The 6,627-nt window shown below is 36.7% G+C and overlaps 1 long non-coding RNA gene across 1 annotated transcript; it reads right to left on the bottom strand.

Moving 5' to 3' along the window:
* Positions 1–1,343: 1,343 nt before the first annotated feature.
* Positions 1,344–4,428, bottom strand: LOC128021693 (uncharacterized). The gene is made up of 6 exons (XR_008185638.1): positions 4,181–4,428; positions 3,270–3,369; positions 2,406–2,521; positions 2,203–2,287; positions 1,569–1,687; positions 1,344–1,448 (listed from the first exon to the last, which is right to left on the bottom strand). It is a non-coding gene; the product is annotated as an uncharacterized LOC128021693 (long non-coding RNA).
* Positions 4,429–6,627: the final 2,199 nt, after the last annotated feature.

Raw genomic sequence — 6,627 nt, 5'->3', positions numbered from 1 at the left:
AGAGGCAGGCTGAAATGTGGTATTTTACAGTGAGCAATATTTAAAATGCTTTTATGCCAGCTTTCCACTTATTTCTGAAAACTGAGCTCAACATTATTTTATCAGCATAGCATAAGTAATAATCCTGCCCATTTTCTCTTTGATATGTTAATTGGACTCTGATTTACAGCCATTTGAAATGTACAGTTTTGGGCTCTTCCGGGGGGTGCTACTGGGCCCCTGGGGGTAGCAGGGCAGTAAAACCTACATATATGTATTCTCCTCATCATGAACAACAAACTGAGCTGAGTCACATTTATATCTGACAGTTTTCACAGTCCTCTGTTTTCTATTCTATTCATCATGGCTATTATACCTTTTGACAGGACATTGTGAGGCCATCTGATGAAACATGGAAAAATTAGAAAGAAATGATTTAATAATGAAAATAATAGATTATTTCTTTGATTTTTGAAGTAAATGGCAAGAAATATAATGGATGAACCTGCAACAACTTGCCATTATCTATTCCCCACTGTAAAGCAGTAATCAAGGACAATGTATACACATTGTGATACTTCACTATTACACAAGGACAAATTCATGCAGTGCTAAGAATATTAATTTATATATATATATATTAGCATTATATATAACTAATTAGCCGAAATCAGTGTAAAAATGTCCTCCTCACCCCCGTATCTTGCTCCTCATGTGCTGGACATCAGTAATGTGCGTGCTCTTGGTTTTAATGCAGTACAAGATCCACATTGATCATTCCTGCTACATTCTCAGTTATCCCTCAAGTGTTTGTAACAATAAAGCCCATGGAACCATATTGTAATGCACAATAATTAATCTCGTAACTCCCTGTATTTCACAAAAAATGTGCATATTTGTTACTAAAATATAAAAAAATACTTTCTGGTGTACTGATGTCCCAGATGTTATTAATCCGATCAAAAATGTTTATGTCTTAAATAAAAAAATAATCCCAATAATTAATATGTCGTTTTTCCAAGTCTAAAATAAACACATATGAGCCTACCTAGTAAAATGATGTATTTACCAAGAATCTTCAGAACACAATATTCACCATTTTCATTTTATTGAAGCATAGACTATAAAGTTGATAAAGTAGCATCAAGACAAATAAGATTCAATGAAAATAATTATCATCAAAGATACATTAACCTCATATATAAATCAGTTCACACAGATGAGTGATGAAATGTCCTTAAGTCACACAGTCCCATCCAGTCAACTGTGATACAGATCATGTGATACATATAAGACATGAGATACTGTTCCAGAAAATAATGATTCCCATCATCACATCTAAACTGGTTTCATCTCCCCATTGTGTTCTTCTTCTCTCGTGTCTGGAAACTGTTTGTGGTTGATATCCAGCACTGATGTGGTGTAGCTTGTTCTCAGCCAGAGGATCTCTCAGTCCTAACATCCCAGACCTGGTCAAAGTGAAACAAACAAAGCAGAAGAAGTTGTTTAATGGACAGAGAGCGCAGCTTATGTTCTGTGTGGTTTTAGCAGGGTGAGTAACTATGACCCTTGTAGTACTGTACACTTACCATTCTTCAAGCTGTTTTAAGACCTTTTGAGAAGCTTTTTCTCTGAAGACAATTTACCACATCCACTCCTTTCAAGAGCATCACTTGGTCAAAACCTCTCATTTGGCTGATGAGATCATCTGTACAAATAAAAATACTGCAATAAATATGTCATTCTCCAAGAATTAAGAAAAAGTTACAGAAGCAAAGGTCTTGCTCATGAGACTGCATTAGCATGTGTAGTTCTCAGAGACTCTAGAATTCATCTATTGTTGCAGTAAATGTGTTTTTTTTTCCTCTAGAATCTTTCTCCAAAGTTCCTGACTTCTCTCACAAATGTGTTTTAGTCTGTGCAGTGTAAGGCCTGGCTTCAAACCAATCCACTATCAATTCACAATTTATAACATAACATTTACAAAACAATGAAATAATGTCAATTGGTGTTTATATCAACTAAACCAATTTCATGATACTTGTCTGCTTTTAAAACAGGTGGTGTGTTTTTAAAAACATAATATTAAAAATGTCCAGTCACACTTTGCTAACATGCTGTAATTGTAATAGTATAAAACGAAATCAAGGCTGACATGACCAGTTCTGTGAGAGATCATCATAAAATGTTGTATAACACAGCATTGCTTCAACACACACATACCAGAGGACTTCTGTTTGTTTGAGCTCAAGATGGCCGTCTTCATTCCTCATCCTGAGCAAATCATTTCCTTGGTCTTCCTTCTCTTCTGTGAAACAAGATAATCTCTACTTACTCTGTGTGCAATTAATATTGCTCATTAAACATAATTAAATTAATTTAAAGTAAGATTCAGACCAGAGCATTTTTGGAGTAAACAAATGTACCTGGGAAGAGCTGATCATGGCAAGATTCGCTGAGACTCAGTAATAGCTCTTTTAGGTTTTAGGAAGGTTTGTGAGGGTTGGCTCTTAAAATAGCTGTTGAGCTCGATATTTTAGACCTGAAAAAGAAGAACAGCATTATCTGGAAAAAATCCTGTAAGACAGAAGGAAGGACATATTATTAATTACGTGCAGCTTGTACATTACACCTCTGTAAAGATGCTGTAAAATTAAATGTTAAATGAATCCATTATTGAAAGCAAGTAATTAATAACAAGCTATAGTCATATGAATTCTTTTGATAGTGTCAGATGAGACCGTCCTGGGGCTTGTACAATATCATACAAGTGTTAAACTGGATTATTAAGACTGTGATGTGTTTAGTACAGTATGTGAAATATTGATAATTAGATATTAAAAATCTCTTTAAACACATAAGTGTCCCATAAGGCAGTGGCTCCCAATCCTGGTCCTGGAGAACCCCAACACTGCACATTTGAGATGTCTCCCTGATCAAACACACCTGATTCAACTCATCAGCTCATCAGTGAAGACTCCAAGACCTCAAAAGTGTGTTTGTCAGATAAGAGAGACGCCAAAACCGTGCAGTGCTGGGGTTCTCCAGGATCAGGATTGGGAAACACAGTCATCAGGTCATGAAAAGTTCGACACACACTCGTGGTCATCATGCTCACTCGAACACTAGGCCAAATACAGGAAAGACTTCAAATAAGTAATCAAGTGGTCAAGTGAAAAGATGGCAAGTGTGGGTATTTGGACAGTGCAACAGTTTAAGAAACAACAAATGCTGTACAAATTATAACAGCAGGAATTTTTGATAAAAGAGACAAACTATCACAGACTTACTGCTGCAAATATCTGCCTCCGCAGCTTTCTGTCTTCTCCATTTCTGAAGGAATCCCTCTCCAGAAACACCACTGGGCTGACTGCCTTTACGTCTTTTCAGCTAAAAATAAAAATAATAAAAAAGGGGAGAGAAAATAAAATTTAATTATATACAGAATGTTAATAATGATCTGTGAGCAAAATATTTATATATATATATATATATATATATATATATATATATATATATATACAAATAAATATATATATATATATATATATATATATATATATATATATATATATATATATATATATATATATATATATATATATATATAAACTGATATGAATGAACTGCAAGATGGAAAAATACATGTTTTATTATTTATTTTTAATTTGATTTTTATTTTTTTTGGATTCACATTAAAAGGTATTAAAAGCATGGTACAGAACACATGATTACTGTGATATCTGTCATATAAAAGCACATAAAAACACTAACATTACAGTGATACAAACATAGCTGGTTTGGTGATTATTGTATTGTTGTATTGATTATTAATATATCATAGTAAAACTACAGTTACAGTTACTAATGTCCCATTTACTGTGTTTTAACTTCACATTTCATTTATTACTATTGTGTCATGATTACCATGATTTTACTACAAATACAACTAACATCATTGATCCTGAAATTAATAATAATATAAAACGGATCGAAGGTCTATGGCACGTCACGTGACAGATAGAGTTTAATCAGACTAATTAGCAGCTGTGTTCATTTATTTAAACGCAATGAAACTCAAAGACAGCCGCGGATGACCGATATAATACAGCGATTAAACATATGGCACTAATCTGATTAATAAAGAAGACAGAATACATTTGATAAAAGGCATTAAAAGAGCGTATATACGACTACTCACCCAAACTGTGGAACTGATAGCAAGTATCGCGCGATGTGTGCTGAATGAGACTTCTTGAACGTGATTTCATAGCGATAAACATCTCATGTCCTCGTGTCGAATTCTGACGCCGAAAGTTTCCCACTGAAAGCAATGAAGGTCGTAGTGCTTCGATAGTCGACGCCGAGAGGCACATTTGGCGTCATAAAAGTGACGCTAGGGGCGCTTGACCATGCTTCGGTTTTTGACGCCTTTGGAGTGAGAATGGGTTGCAAACAAAGTTCCAAGCAGGTCTCAACCACGTCAATATCACTTCGAAAACTGATTTCAGTTATTTTAAAGGTTCTTACAGCCCAAAGCAGCAAAATAACCAAAACCCATGACAACACTGCCCAAGCAAATAAATATAGTAAATAATAGAGTAAAATGACAGATTATTTCCATGTTTTACACAAAATTATGTCTTCTGATGTATGAAAAGCACATACTTTATCTCTCTTGCATGCTCTCGAATAACTAGTTATTATGCATTTGCATTTAGTAGACGCTTTTTTCCAAAGCGATTTATAATGCATTCAGACTATCAATTTTTACCTATCATGTGTTCCTGGGGAATCGAACCACCAACCTTGCACTTGATAGCACAATCCTCTACCAATTGAGCTACAGGAACACATTACTAACTGCATTAGTGTCCGGATTAGTGACATGTCTGTGTGTTTTTGCCCCTGCGACCCAGTTTTTGTATCCCGAGGTTATTCATTTTGATTCCAAGTGTGTCTAGTTTCTTCCCCATGTGTTCCATGTCCCAGTTAATTTAGTCATCCTATACATCTATGTTTTCCTCATTATCCTGCCTTTAAAAACCCTAGTCCTTTCAGTTCAGTTTTGTTGGGTCTACCAGTTAAGTATGTGTGTCTTCCTTGTGTCTTCCTATTTTTATTGTTGACTTTACCCCTGTGTTGGGTTAATAAACACTCTCGATTATTCCTCGGCTCTGTGTTCCTTCTGGCTGTGCAGTGAGACAGAAGAACCGACTGAACAAAAGTTGTGTGTGTCCCCTGTGTTTTGTTGGTCAGTTTTTTCATTCCGTTGAATGTACTACGGAGCCCAACCCATCAGAGCAGGTGTGAGAGCCATCTACAGTGCCCACTGCAAGGGACACATCTGCAGATGGTGTGAGCGTGGAGTGGAGTGGAACCCTCTGCATTGCGGCTGAGGGTGAGCCGAGTAAGGAGCATGGTTGGTGTTAAAACCAGGAGGGGGATCTGACTGACTGGGAATTGGAACTGGAAATTTAACTGCCCCCTCTCCTCCCTCTGCTTCTCCGCTGGTCTTGTCCAGCCCTCCTTCATCCTTGGTTTCCTCATCCAGCTCAGATAAAATGCATTTTCAATTGTCATTACAACATGTATGTTACTGTTTTCCTTATTTGGTCCTTCCGATGTCTGTCTTACTGAAGTATTTGTATCCAGCTGTGTGTCATAAATTAGTTATTTTTTTCCCAGGTGTGTTCTAATATGTCGTGTATAAAGTGTTCCCTGTGTTGAGCTTTCTGTCCGCTGTTAATTGTTACATTTTTTTAGGAGGTTCCAGTATGGACTATGGCCTCCCGGTCCCCTGACCTGCCATGGCCTCCAGAGTCTCCATATCTGCCATGGCAAACCGAACTGCCTGCTCTGCCAAGGCTTCCTGATCCGCCCTGGAGGTTGGTGACAGGGTGGAGACAAGGAGAGCCAATCCTCTCCTATTATATTTTTACAGTGCAGAATGAGCCGTCACATGTATGTTCCTGTTTTCCTTATTTGGTCCTTCCTGTGTCTGTCTTTGTTCCTACTTCCTTCGTTCCTAATGATGTGTCATTAATTAGTTCATTTGTTCCCAGGTGTGTTTTATTGTGTCGTGTATAAATAGTGTTCCTTGTGTTGGGTGTTCCCGGTGAGATGCACCCATGGAAGAAAATTTGGAAAAATAATCTTAATTGATGACTTCTGATGAATATTGTGGAAACTAATTGATACATTTAGATAAATATATTCCAAACATTATGCCCGCAGCCTCTCGCTTCTCTTGTGATTTATCTCCTGATGCGTGCCCTTTGGAGTCGATTAACGCATATACTCGTTATGAGTCATTTTCTCCTGAAAAAGAACTTAAATTACACTTTCAGTTTTGATCGTACAGATAAGAGCAATACATCAATCGAATCTGTAAAGGGACTACTTTTTTTTTAAACAGACATAATACATATTCAGAGGCGCCGTAGTGTACGTGATTACGTCATCGCATTTTGAGAACATTGATTTGTCAGAAGAAACCAATGCTTTCGTTCCTCTGAGCCAAACAGAAATTATTTTTGACGCTTAGTCCCACCCCGTGCCCAGATTGGTTCAAACTGTCCCATATTAAACCAATAAGTAGTCTTTTAAACTACTACTTAACATATTGCTTTGGTAAATGAATGAAAA

This window comes from Carassius gibelio, chromosome A10 (assembly GCF_023724105.1).
Source record: "Carassius gibelio isolate Cgi1373 ecotype wild population from Czech Republic chromosome A10, carGib1.2-hapl.c, whole genome shotgun sequence".
Classification (NCBI taxonomy): Eukaryota; Metazoa; Chordata; class Actinopteri; order Cypriniformes; family Cyprinidae; genus Carassius; species Carassius gibelio.
Note: the sequence above shows the minus strand (reverse complement) of the source record. Positions and strands in the feature narration are given on the sequence as shown.